Source organism: Panthera tigris (assembly GCF_018350195.1).
Source record: "Panthera tigris isolate Pti1 chromosome F3 unlocalized genomic scaffold, P.tigris_Pti1_mat1.1 chrF3_random_Un_scaffold_93, whole genome shotgun sequence".
Lineage (NCBI taxonomy): Eukaryota > Metazoa > Chordata > Mammalia > Carnivora > Felidae > Panthera > Panthera tigris.
In genome coordinates this window covers 73868-86513 of record NW_024962191.1, presented here as the reverse complement: position 1 = coordinate 86513, position 12646 = coordinate 73868, and the positions used below count along the sequence as shown (strand labels likewise).

At 43.0% G+C, this 12646-nt stretch overlaps 1 long non-coding RNA gene across 6 annotated transcripts in view; it reads left to right on the top strand.

Moving 5' to 3' along the window:
• LOC122236326 overlaps positions 1 to 10690 on the top strand; it is a 63928-nt gene extending 53238 nt beyond the window's left edge. For 3 of the 6 annotated variants that reach the window (XR_006214392.1, XR_006214393.1, XR_006214397.1), the window contains 4 exons: positions 4577 to 5022; positions 8248 to 8313; positions 10062 to 10147; positions 10370 to 10690. This is a non-coding gene — a long non-coding RNA (uncharacterized LOC122236326). Of the gene's footprint in view, positions 1 to 4576; positions 5023 to 8247; positions 8314 to 9883; positions 9987 to 10061; positions 10148 to 10369 lie in introns of all 6 variants that reach the window. The other 3 variants (XR_006214394.1, XR_006214395.1, XR_006214396.1) reach the window with 3 other exon arrangements.
• Positions 10691 to 12646: the final 1956 nt, after the last annotated feature.

The window sequence follows — 12646 nt, the reverse complement described above, 5'->3', positions numbered from 1 at the left end:
CAACTGTATTTCTTGAAGTGTGCAGCATGAGGAGTTTTTTGCGAGTGTAGACCTTTGTTATGTGCAGTGTCAGTGGTACGTGTCTCCTGGGGAAACACATCTCTCCTCTCTCTCTCACCTGTCTCTCTCTCTCTTAGGAGTGTGTCTCATTCTCTTTGTGTGTTTCCCTGTCGCTCACTTTTTGCCTGTCTCAAACACAGACACACACACACACACACACACACACAGCACAGCACAGCACAGTGAATACATTGTCTTCTCACACTGTCAACATAGACACAGGTTTCCCCCTCGGAAATCTGTCTTTTCTTCACACCCTCAAGCCTCTGTCCTGCAAGGAACCTGGGTTCAAGGTAACTTGCACACTGATTCCAGCAGGAATGCCCGATCTTCCTGACCATATTAATCATTTCATCAGTTGGTTAAGTGTCCCACTCTTGATTTCGACCCAGGTCATGATCTCAAGGTGTCTGGGATCAAATCCATGACTGGGATTCCACCCCGCTCCCTCAATCAATCAATCCATCAATCAATCAATGACCTTTTAAAAGTTGCCCAACAGAGTATGTAAACTGATGCAGTGAATATGAAAAAACAATATGGAAGTGCTTCAAGACATTTAAAACAGAAGTACCATTTGATCCAGCAATCCCACTTTGGGCTAACACATCCAAAAGTATTGAAATGTGGTCTTCTGAATGATCCCTACACTCCCTTGTTCTGCATTCACAAAAGCTAATATAGCAAAACAACTGAAGGTCCATTGATGATCAAATGCACAAAGACAATGTGGTGTGTCCATACAATGGGTGACTATTCAGCCTTAAAAAGGAAGGAAATCCTGTCATTTGTGACAACACGGATGGCCCTGGGGGACTTGGTGTTAAGCGAAATAAGCCAGACACAGAAAGACAAATACTGCAGGATGACACTTACATGTGGAACCTAAAATAGTCAAATGCATAGGAACAGAGAATAGACTAGGGGCTGGAGGGAGGGGAAAGGGAGGCAATGTTGGTGTTCAGGGCACCAAGTTTCATTTATACAAAAGAAGTCAGTTCTGGAAACCTACCTTGCAGCATAGGGCCTGTGACGAACTGCTTGAAAATCAGTAAGAGTGAGTTTGTAGGTTGAGTACCCTTACCACGAAAGACACAGAAGAAAAGCTCCAACAGACACTGTGTGGGCAAATACCTTTATCTGGGTGAGACAGGATAGAAATCAGAGCAATCGAGTCATTGAGAGCATGGGGTTGGTGCCTGTTGGGCTGTGCCTAAGTTCCCTGTACTGCACAATGAAAACTTTCTTAGGGGCTGCTGGTATTAGTCTTATGGTATGAAGTTGAAAGTGATTAAATGCAGGAAAAGTCTTCGGAAAAAAATGACCGATGGTTCAGAAGCAGTGTGTAAGTGTTCAGTCACTAAAAGTCCGGAACATTAACCTAAACACTTGGTAGTGGTTGAATCTAGAGTGGGGACTTGGATGGCTACAGGACAAAGGAGGATGGAAGCTTCCTTTTCATCCTGTCCGTGGCTAGGATGCTTTACAGCTCATGGGGAAGTCCTGTTACCACCTCCTGGGATCCCCATATCAACCCCGTGGGGCAGAGAGGGCAGGGCCTGTGACCCATATTTTCTGTGAGAGATTAAGTGACTCAGCAAGATTCACTATTCTGAAGAGTGGGAGGTCCAGGATAGGAATGTAGATGTTGCCCGGGGACAGAGATCCCTGAAAATCTGGGACCTTCCCAGGGCACCTGAGATCATGCCTTGAACCCCTGAGCCAGGGGCTCCCCCAGTCTCTTTATCAAATCTTCCTCCCCAAGGTCTCTGTGGAAGACAGTTGATGCCCTGGAGGAGGTGCCTAAGCTAGGAGAAAAGTGCAAATCCTAACTCAGCCTCCCACCTCTAGGTTTCAACCCCTGACCCAAGGCCCAATGCAGTTACCACCAAGTGAAGCCCTTCTGAAGGAGCAGGCGAAGCCCAACAGTGGCCATCCTCACCCGGCGTCCACACTACCAGGGCTCTCACAAGGAGCCTTCCCCAATGGCCACTTGGCCACCTTCAGTGGCCAGTGGTCTGCCCAGCTCCCAAGCTGACTCTGAAGCCACGACATTCCAAACCAACTGTCACATGACGGCTCTGCCCAGAATTAGCTTCCCTTCAGTTGACTAAGCCTGGCTGAGCAGCTACTGTGAATTAACTGCGAAATTGGCCCATCGGGCTGGTGCTTTGATGGTTTATTGAATGTAGGCTGGGACACTTAACGTGGCACTGACTATCGGTCTGTGGAACCATCTGAGCAGCCAGGACTAAGGCCTGGCTGGTGAAGGGCAGGGGCTGTACTGGCTCTGAGTGGGCCCCTTCCCAGTTCCTCCTCCTTCCCCAAAATCTGATCTCTACGGACTCCTCATCCTTCTTGAGACCCTGCAGTGGCAGGGGCCCATGTCCCATCTCCTTTTAGATGGACCCCTCCATACCCACGGCCTGCAGAAGCCTCCTCCCCCTCCACCGCCATGACTCTCCCTAAGGATCACCCGGACCTGCATTGATCTTTCATCTGCTGTTTACTGTTTTGCAGGTGATTATAACCAACCCTTTACTGAGAGACTAGATTCAAATCTAGGCACAGCAGTCTGTGTTAGTTAATCATAAATCCTTTGTTATGAAGCTCAGCAATGATTCACAAATTGTGCATAAGGAAAGCCCACCATTGAAAACCAAACAGTATTATTAATTATGTGCTATTTTTCTTCTCGTCTTGCCTTGCGATGCTACCCGGATATATATTCATTAAGCATGTCAGCTATTGGCTTTCATTTACTAGCAAGCAATGGGATAGTTCATTAAGGAGCAAAGGCCCCACTGGAGCATGGGTGAGAGTGTCTAAACGAGGAGGATGGACACCGGGCTAGTAATCAAATGTTTGAGTTCTTATTGGTCACGGTCCCTACAGTGTGTAGTTCTTGGGAATCAAGCTGTTTTTAGGGCTCATGCTGATAATGTTACCGAATATACTACATTATGTCCCTGAATCTTTTTTCCTGAATGAGTCTTCACACACCACATGCAACGGGGCCTGAACTCATCACCCAGGGAGCAAGAGATGCATGCCCCAGCAGCTGAGTAAAGCACCAGCCCGTTATGTTCCCGATTCTTATCAGATTTGTGCCGTGTCCTGAAGAATGACCACACCATGAAACTGACTGAGCAGGCGCTGACCAGTTCTCTAACTCAGCTGTACAAGGGAGCAGCAATGAGGGTGATGGCACAAGGTTCATTGTGAATTGGTACTTTGAGGCTTCATTTTCGTTGTCTCATGGGTAGGCTCACAGAACTTCAGCATTACTAGGACTCACTCGTATTGACCATGCCATCCAACACCTCTAAAGGATCTCTTCAGTCCTTACTGGACTCAGGCCAAGTGCTGAGGAGTAGCTCAGCACTGGCAGAATTTGACCAGGTTTTCCTAACTTGTGCCTCCAAACTTGCAGAATCTTTGAACTGACCAGAACCATGTAAGATTTCTAGATCCTTTTCATATTAGTGACTACGGCAAGTTCTATAATAATCTGCCTTGAGAGTTTCCCTGGGCTATGGGACCACAGAGACTACCTCATAATAATAGACAGCATGTGGGATTTTCCTTGGTCCAGGTGATTCCTGATATACACACAGATGCTGGAACTCCTTTGCACAGCCAGTGATCCCATGGCTAAGTAGAAGTGCAGTTCAGTAGTTAAAGCATGAGCATTGGGACTACAGGCCTGGGTTCACATCCTGACTCTTAGGAGTTCATGCTCCTGGACACAAGAATCTCTGTGCCTCAGTTTCTCCTCCTGAGAAGTAGGAAGAGTAACAAACCATCACATATGTTTGTGATGGCATTGAATGAATTATTGCATGCAAAGTGTGCGGTGTATGACAAGTGGTCAGAAAGATTCATTAGAGGAGATAGATCTTAAATGAGACCTTACGATTTTGCAGGTTCCAGAGGTGGATTCAAACCTGGGACTCTGAGTTCCCAGACCATCGTTCTATGACACACAGCTGCTTTGCTTTGCCTAAAACTATCATTTTACCTCAACATAATTTAGTTTTGACAGAATCAGAGGCATCAAAAAAAAAAAAAAAAGGAACACAAAAGAAAAGAAAAAAGAAAAAAAAAAGCTGTTGGTGACCCCTGGATCCCACTCTCTGTGGCCCTTGACCAGAAATATTCATGATTGTTCTCCAGAGTGATCCAATGTATACAGTGTAATTCTGGATGACACCCAAAGGATAAAAGTAAATGTGTGTTTGGGGGCCACAAATTGTTGGAACTCTCATATTGTTAGGGTCTCTCTTGGACAACTCTTTATGTGAATGAAGGAACACATCTCCCCAAATACTGAACCCAGTACCCATTTTTGGTATAAAGATTATAGGGAAAGCATGTTAAAAACAATGATGGATACCTTCCATATCAACCATTCTGGATTCACTCTACATTTCTGTAATGAATAATTTGAATACATACTTTTGGAGTTTTAAAAGATCCTACATTACAATAGACATTGCCATATGTTTTCTCCTAGGAATACCTAGTGGTGACAAGAAAGGGGTGCAGGATATAGGCCACTTTTCTCAATGGAGAAAAAATATCAAGAGAGCTATCTTGATAGAATAACCGAAAATCAAGAGATAAAACAAAACTATAAAACATATTCATCACTCCGAACGACCAGATAGAGGAGATTTTAAACCATGGAAAAATATTTTGAGCAACAGCTAACTGTCCAGTTAGTAGCAGACAGTGTTAAGAAGATCTTTATGAACATACCACGGCAGCAACAAATCAGATTGCCCATCTTCGAAGATGCTAGGTACAGATCTGAGAACTCACTCGCTATCAGATTTGAACTGCTCAGCTCAGAGACTGGCAGTTGGAAAAACGGGCATCTTACATCATTTCATCGCCATGGCAACAGAGCTTTCATGGGGAATGCAGGTGCACACCGTCCAACGTCTGCTGTGTGGACAGGTGCGTCTCTCCAGAGACAGGGACACCATTGGAGATTAAGTGCTTGTGTTTCAAAAGCTGAATCCTGGTCTCACACATTGTCATTCTCTGGTTTGAAAATAAATTACATGAAGGGAAATGACCTGACCCCTCCAACACCAATTATAATAACTAGTCAAAATTGCAGGGTGAAGAGGGAAAAAGAGAATATTGTGAGAAGAAAGAGAGGTCCCATTTTTTTATTTGCAACACAATCCATACCCATTTCTACCAACCTCAGTCCCAGGACACCTCTAGAACGAAGTTTAAATTTTGTCCCAGATGAAATATTAGAAGTAATCATTATATCTTAAAGTAATTTAGTCAGGTTATAGACCCATTAATTATAAACACAATTTGATGTAGAGTAATTACATAGAAGGCATATTTATTTTCTTAGCAAAGGTGTGGGACGAGGAGTTTACCTTTAGCTCTTCACTGAAACACACATGCCTGTGTTTTTGATAAAAAACTAACAGCTACATTAATTACATGTTTTTTCTCTACCAAATTAGTCTAGAAGTTTAGAATCAGGGATGGTACATATAGAAAAAGTCATAAAATGAAAAATAGTAATTAAAATAATATTTACATTAAGAAAATATGATAAAAAGAAAAATTTCAACTAAAACTAAGGGAAAATTTTCTTGTGTCAATATGGGAAAGGTGAACAGAAATGTTATCGTGCTCTTTTTGAATGGTAGAATCAGACTTCTATTAATTTTATACGTTCTAAATCTTAAGATTTTCTACTCTGCCGTTGTATGTATGTTTTAATCAGAAAAACAATAGGAAAGGTATTAAATTAATATAGATTTTATAAAGGTATAAAATTAAGTAATAAAGATATGTATTTACATTGCAAAAAAAGAAAAAAAATGTCCAGGGCTTTGAGCTGAGATGCAAGGAGGACCCAGACTTAGCAGGATCCCCCGTTCTGTCTGCATGTACTACCTGGCTTAGACATGAACCCAGGACAAGGGTGACTTTCAGGATTCCAACAGGGCCCAATTCTCCACCTTCCAGGTCACTGTTCTCTGATAAAAATTATGCAAAGCACATACATAGTTTTGGCTTTGCCAGTAAACACACTGGAAAAAGGAAAATCAAAAACAGTAAAACAGTGAAGCTAATGTGAGTAATATATTTTTGATCCGATACATCCAAAATGTTAAGATTTCCACTGTGACACATGAAACGTGACCACATTTCAAGGGCTCGAGAGCCGCTCAGAGCTGGTTGCTACCGTAGAGGAGAGTGGAGATAGAGATCATTCACAGCACAGCAATAGAGTGGACGGTACTGTTCAGGATCTCCTAGGCTATACTTTAGGAACATAATGAAATAATCCACTTTGTCAGACTGAGTACTGAGAATCACATCTCTGCCTGGAATCTCCAGACCCAGAGTCAGTGTGTGACAAAACCACATCCGTGTTGCCAGGCATGGATTGGATGGTCGGCACTCAGTAATGGTTTAATCATCTAAATTCTCCATCTTGCTATCTCCTTAGCCATCTTCTTTAAAATGTGAGAAACCAATTAATTTAATGAATGTATAGGAATCATTTAAATTACCTAAAAGAATTCAGCGCTCCCCTCACCTCCCCTTGAATCCTGGCCTCCAGACTTACATTGGAGTTTCTCTCTCTCACTCACTGTATTCACACCCTCTCAATGCCCCATTAGTCCAATATTACTGTTACTTAATTCAGGTACATACTAGATTATTGTACCTGGAGAGAGTACCTTCCCAGTTCTCTGGGACACATGATATTGGCTTCTGGTGGTCCCCAATCAGGGAGAAATTGGGCCCCCAGAGGACATCTGGCAAATTCTGGCTCCGTTTAAGGTTGTCAACAGTGGGGAAGGCACGGCTGGCATTTGGCAGGCTGAGGCCAGGGATGCAGCTAAACATTTTGCAAGGCATCCTGCAGCTCCTCACAAGACTTACGTTGCGTAAAATGTCAACAGAGCCCAGTTTAAGAAACCTTGTCTTAAGCCAGGTCTATTAAGTCTCTTTAAGAAAAAGGAGGATTCCTCCCAATCTCTTTGAACCCAATGTTAAAGGGTCGATATCTATCTCTCTATAAGGAATGAGGCACAGACCCCACTGGTGTGAATGCATTAAATATATTCTCATAGTTAGATTTTGTAAAAAGTAATGAGGGCTCGCCTGGCTGGCTCGATCCGTGGAGTGTGTGACTCTTGATCTCGGAGTCGTGAGGTTGAGCCCCAAATGGGTGCAGAGATTACTTGAAAGGAAAATTAAAAAAAAAAAGTTAAGGTTTATTTATTTTTGGGAGGCAGAGAGACAGAGTAGGGGAGGGGCAGAGAGAGAGAGGGAGACACAAAATCCAAAGCAGGCTCCAGGCTCTGAGCCAGTCAGCACAGAGCCCGACACACGGCTCAGACTCACAAAGCGCGGGATCATGAGCTGGGCCGAAGTCGGATGCTCAACTGACTGAGCCACCCAGGCGCCCCAAACGTAAAATTTTTTTAATGTTTACTTGTTTTTGAGAGGGACACAGACAGACAGAGTGTGAGTGGGGGAGGGGCAGAGAGAGAGGGAGAACACAGAATCCTAAGCAGGCTCCAGGCTCTGAGCTGTCAGCACAGAGCTGATGTGGGGCTTGAACGTGTAAAACAACAAATCATGACCTGAGCCAAAGTCGGATGCTTAACTGACTGAGCTACCCAGGGGCCCTGTTAAAAACTAAAATGTTTTAATGAAATGTAACAATCATTGCTTCGAGAAGTGTACTCTAAAAGCTCACTCCGGGGACACCATCATTTCTCCCCAGATATTTCTCTCTGTGATTGCAAATATGTGTTTTCAAGGATTTGTGAAGCAAACTGGAGTGTGTGCAAAATGACAGGAAATTGGACAACAACGTTTCTGTTTTGAAACTTCTGCTACCGACTGTAACAGAAATGAGACTACTAATGTTACACTAAATCCTATCCTGCATCTTCTATCTAAACTAACATTCACATCAAAACTATTATTGATTAGCCATTTCACAGCATTTCCATCCCTTGGTAATCCTAGTAAAGTGTATGAGGTTTAAATCTGTGGGTGGCTGACAAAGGTGTGAACTCAGAGCATTTATAGTCCATTTAGAACAATGTCTCTCAAAGTCAAAAACAACCACCACTTCTCGATATTGGCATTGTATGAGTTTCATGTTTGCTTTCCTTTGTTCAGCTCAAGTTTGGACATGTGTGAAAATGTACAAGAAGCACGAGAATTGAGAAGCGCTTGACTCCTGAGGTAGGAACTTAGAAATAATTCTTAGATAATCTTAATATTTCCCCTTCTTGATGTCGTGCCACAATTCAGGGAAGTTTCCTTTGCTTTATTCTTTACATAGTGTGCAATCAAGGTTTCTCCCTTCCATTATGTTCTGTTGTTTGTATTACTCCTAGATAACCAGGAAAGTGTAGGGAGAAGCAAGGTCAGGAGACAATGTATGGGAAGTCTGATGGATTTCAAAGCATTAAGTCATAGATCAATCCAAGAGTCACTATTTGTTGTCTACTTTTCTCCTTGTATTTGATATCCAAAATCAAGACCACAGGCCCAGCTCTCTTCTAAATTTGTGTCATTAAAGAAAATTTAAGACCACACCCTCTATCAGAAGCCCCCCCCCACCCCCGCAAGTTGTCCTGGGAGAGCAAAGTACAAACATCATTTGTCTTGGGACAAAAGGAAAGGTTTCTACAGGTAGGAACAATTGAGGGGACATTGGGTGTAGCGGAGTTTGGCCACACAGTAAGGATGGATCAAAGTTCCCCGGGAAATGGGAAGGCTGAACACGTACCTACGAATTGAAACGGCTACAGTTTTGAATCGTCCTGTGAAGAAGCAGGGGGTGAGGCTACCCCTGGTTATCAGGAGACAGAAATGCTTACTGAACGGAGCAACTGCAGGATCAGGTGGGTGTTTGCCTTCCGGTGGGCATTTCAGAAGGTAAGAGTGGATGCCTTCAGCCTGCATGAGGCCAGGAACAGGGAAGTGCTTCCATCGTCTTTGACATAGCTCCCCCTAGCGGCCAGCCGTGTTTACTACCACTCGGTTCACCCAACCTTCTTCGGGTGTCTGCCAAAGTCACTCAAGAACTACAATCCCTCCGCTTTCCTACAGTTGAAGAATAAAGACCCAAATAAGTGAGACACAACACAAACTTCTCAAATTTCATCGACAGATCACTAATAAAGATATTTAAAATGCGTGTAATTTACCAATTGTTGTTATGACCTTCCCATATTTTGAAGCTCAAATCTGTTTAAAATATGCTTCGTGGGCTTTGATACACCGATAATCTTATATTTTACTGTGCAGGAAAACGTGATGGCAGTAAGAGATTTCTACTTTCTAGTCACTGGGTGGCAATAAAATCAAAGTGAAGAATTTATCTCCTAGGAGTGGAACCACGCACAGCCAGTTTCCTTCCCCTCCTCAGCTTGGTACCCCACGGTTCCTCAAAACTAGGTTCTGGGCCCACATGTTTCAAATCGTTGCGCTAACGTGAGTGAGAATTCATATCCTATGGAAGCTAAGTGTATTAAGTAGTAACCCAGAAGGTTTTAATTTTAAACAGTGAGTCAAATTGAAATGGGAATTTTATGACACATTATGTGCTTGACAGATGAAGCATATTTGTGTAAGCAACATAACTATGGAGTATTGTATAGAGAGAGTAATAGTAATGAAATTAAATATTCATGTCTGGTTTTGTCCACAAGACAAGGAAAACGTGATATTTATTGACCACAGATAATTCTTCACCTTTATCAATCCTCGTATTCAAAATGTCTGAAACTGCTATTTCTTTTGAAAGTTCGGTTCCATGTGGAATAAAAACACATGTGGCACCATTTCTGTCATCAGGACATCTCAGTCCTCCCAGAATTAAATTAAAACATAATCGGATGATGAAATAGGTGAGTCCTGGTATGGTAGGGTGGCAAGAGGACCCTTTAACATAAGGAGCCCCTTCTGAATCAATCTCATTTCAGAACTGAGCCCCCTTTGAAAGAGGTTGGAAACCAGAGAAGAATCTCCTAGAGGAGGAGTCCACGCTTCTGCAACCTCCTTTTTGCTGGTCAGTGTTCTACAGAAGGCACATGGGAGATGGCAAAGTGCAGGGAACGAATCCTTCTATGAATACAGCAAGTGTTATGGAGGCCACCTCCATCACAAACACAGTGTGTGCCCCTAGGGACACTGTATACGCCTGGGCTTTCTGTTCTAGGAGCTGTGGGTGGGAGTAGATTGTCAGCACCCAGGCTTGAGAGATGACATATTCTTTCTTTTCCCTGAACAGATCATGACTTGGACTGTTGTACGAGATGTTGAATTGAGTTTCTCCCATTGATTGGTTCAACCTCTCAGCTGCTGCTGTGGGTCTGAGCCACGGCCAGGTTGGAGTGGTTCTGCGAGTTGGGAGGATCTCTCAGCCTAGACTGGCAATCGCAGGCAGAAATAGAATGGGACCCACCCATGTCAACTACAGATTGTCTAGTAGCTCTATGGTAAAAAGAAACAAGTCAAAAATCAAATCATTGTAATGGGCAAAATGGTACCACTTCAACGTGTATTTGATTTCAAAAATACATTGTTTTTAAAACCTCAACAAGAAAGTTGTTTCTTCTTCTTCTTCATTCTTCTTCTTCTTCATTCTTATTCTTCTTCATTCTTCTTCTTCATTCTTATTCTGTCCTCAGAATCAGTGTGCATGTCACACTCAGAGCACGGCTCAATTCAGAGGAGCTGAATTCCAGGGCCTCGATTTCCACAGGCGGTTGGTGGCTACAGTATTGGACACTCCAGGTCTGGTCTATTTTCCAGCTCAGGTCACAGCTGAATGACCAACTGAGTCTTTAATTCTACTTAGCATCTCAAACATCAGAAGAGCAGCACCAAGAGTGACTTATGTTTATATTTGTAGTGCATGGCATTTCCTAGTAGAGGGAGGACACTTAGTAGGTACGTGACATGTCTATGCAAGCAAAGAGGATAAAACCCCACGCAGTCCTGTTCCTTTAGGTCCTTAGGAAACTCTACTACCATGCTCATTTTCCCACAGAGAGTGAGTATGGCTGAACATTTTAAAGAAGGAAGGAGATATCTCATCTGCCTCAGTTATCTTGAAAAACCCATGTTCCTGGCACAAAAACAGACACATAGACCAATGGAATAGAATAGAAACCCCAGAACTAGACCCACAAACATATGGCCAACTAATCTTTGACAAAGCAGGAAAGAACATCCAATGGAAAAAAGACAGTCTCTTTAACAAATGGTGCTGGGAGAACTGGACAGCAACAAGCAGAAGGTTGAAACTAGACCACTTTCTCCCACCATTCACAAAAATAAACTCAAAATGGATAAAGGACCTGAATGTGAGACAGGAAACCATCAAAAGCCTAGAGGAGAAAGCAGGAAAAGACCTCTCTGACCTCAGCCATTGCAATTTCTTACTCGGCACATCCCCAAAGGCAAGGGAATTAAAAGCAAAAATGAATCACTGGGACCTTATGAAGATAAAAAGCTTCTGCACTGCAAAGGAAACAACCAACAAAACTAAAAGGCAACCAACAGAATGGGAAAAGATATTTGCAAATGACATATCGGACAAAGGGCTAGTATCCAAAATCTATAAAGAGCTCACCAAACTCCACACCCGAAAAACAAATAACCCAGTGAAGAAATGGGCAGAAAACATGAATAGACACTTCTCTAAAGAGGACATCCAGATGGCCAACAGGCACATGAAAAGATGCTCAACGTCGCTCCTTATCAGGGAAATACAAACCAAAACCACACTCAGATATCACCTCACGCCAGTCAGAGTCGCCAAAATGAACAAATCAGGAGACTATAGATGCTGGAGAGGATGTGGAGAAACGGGAACCCTCTTGCACTGTTGGTGGGAATGCAAATTGGTGCAGCCACTCTGGAAAACAGTGTGGAGGTTCCTCAGAAAATTAAAAATAGACCTACCCTATGACCCAGAAATAGCACTGCTAGGAATTCACCCAAGGGATACAGGAGTACTGATGCATACGGGCACTTGTACCCCAATGTTTATAGCAGCACTCTCAACAATAGCCAAATTATGGAAAGAGCCTAAATGTCCATCAACTGATGAATGGATAAAGAAATTGTGGTTTATATACACAAGTATATACAGGAGTACTACAGGGCAATGAGAAAGAACGAAATATGGCCCTTTGTAGCAACGTGGATGGAACTGGAGAGTGTGATGCTAAGTGAAATAAGCCATACAGAGAAAGACAGATACCATATGTTTTCACTCTTATGTGGATCCTGAGAAACTTAACAGAAACCCATGGGGGAGGGGAAGGAAAAAAAAAAAAGGTGAGAGTGGGAGAGAGCCAAAGCATAAGAGACTCTTAAAAACTGAGAACAAACTGAGGGGTGATGGGGGGTGGGAGGGAGGGGAGGGTGGGTGATGGGTATTGAGGAGGGCACCTTTTGGGCTGAGCACTGGGTGTTGTATGGAAACCATTTTGACAATAAATTTCATATATTGAAAAAATAAATAAATAGTAACAAAATAATAATAAATAAATAAATA